The sequence below is a fragment of the Octopus bimaculoides genome, chromosome 19 (assembly GCF_046866305.1).
Source record: "Octopus bimaculoides isolate indiv1 chromosome 19, ASM4686630v1, whole genome shotgun sequence".
In the NCBI taxonomy this organism is placed as follows: Eukaryota; Metazoa; Mollusca; class Cephalopoda; order Octopoda; family Octopodidae; genus Octopus; species Octopus bimaculoides.
In genome coordinates this window covers 43,977,944-43,979,776 of record NC_142946.1, presented here as the reverse complement: position 1 = coordinate 43,979,776, position 1,833 = coordinate 43,977,944, and positions in this window count along the sequence as shown.

Sequence of the window (1,833 nt, the reverse complement as noted above, 5' to 3'; positions counted from 1 at the left end):
TGTGTGTGTATGTATATCAACGCTCACACACATACAAACATACACAAACACACACACACTTACACACACACACATAAAAATTTGCGTCTGTAGAACACAAAAGAAAATATTTTGGAAGACAAAACTGAGAAATCTAATTTCACAATGTTACAATATTCCAAGGTTTTCTGCGAGAAGACAAAAGACAAATTCTTGGATTCTCTGCGTCTGGTTCAGCCTCGCTGATTTCCAACACAAAACCGAGTTTCCAATCTAAAGATTCCTTACTTCTTGCTGCTTACCATTTTTCTGTTCTTCCTTCTTTCCTTCTGTCTTTCCTTTGCTTCGTTTGTTCTTCCTTTGTTTCGTTCTTCATTTGTTTCCATTTTTTTTTATTTGCTTATTATATTATTTTTTCTTTTGTTTATTTCCAGTACCCGCGACAGAGAAATTGGCGAGCGGGTGGACGGGTGGCGTAACTTATTCTACCCACCGCCACTTCTATCCACCCTGGTGTCTGGTATGCGAAACGCTACAACTATCAGCAGAACACATACACAATTATGCACACACACACACACACACACACACACACACACACACACACATACACACGCACCTCTGCTATTGCCTACAGAAGTGGGTAGATGGGAGTAAGTGTAGGGAGCTAAAGTTCCGCTGCCACACTACTACCACCACCACCACCATCACCACTACCACCACTACCACTACTAACACTACAGCCGCAACAAACACAGCCATCAACATCACTCCCCCCACAACCACCACCTCGACCATTACCACCACCACCACCACTACTACAACCACCAGCTACTCTACCGCCACCACAACCAGCAACACCATCACCATCACCACTATTACAACCACCACCACTATAACACCACCACCACCACCACCACTACTACCATCACTACCACCACTACTACAACAACGACAATTCCCACAACAATCCCCATCAGCACCATCACCACCACAAACTACCACCATCACCACCATCACCACCAACTACCACCAAACTACCACCATCACCACTACAAACGCAACCATCATCATACTCACCAGCATCACCACAACCACTACAACAAACACCTCCACAACCCGAGCACTAGCACCGCAACCTCTATCACAACCACCACTACAACCACTACAACCATGGCCATCACTACAACAACATTTCCACAACCACTATCGCTAATACGTTGCTAACACCGTCACCACAACGATCATAAAACAAGCCAACACCACCTCAAACTACAGCCTTAACTATCACCGGCACCGCGTCCAGCATTTTCAGTGACACCATTACCACCACAACCATACCATCATGAAATCGACTACCACCATCACCCACAACCACCACTACACCCACAACAACCAGAACCATTTTATGGTTGCCAGAATTCTTCCGCGTTCTGTCTGTTGCCATTTTGAAGTTTGCGTTTTTCCTTCTGTATGGTGACCGATTATGTCACCCGAACCTCTCTCTCTCTCTCTCTCTCTCTCTCTCCCTCTCTCTCTCTCTCTCTCTCTCTCTCTCTCTCTCTCTCTCTCTTGTTTTACCTCAATCATTAAGAGACAGAATCTTGTGTCTTTGAAGAAATGTGCCTTATTTCAGGAAATCACGTTGATCTCCATTATGTGCCTATTTCTACATATGCATATGCATATGTATGTGTGTGTATGTGTGCGTGCGTGTATATATATATATATATATATATATATATATATATATAATAGAAATATGTTTAAAAAACAAAATAGAAACTATCCGTGGAAATGTAAGGGGAAAGTAAGCAGAAAAATAAGAGAAAATGTACATTGAAAATCAAAAAG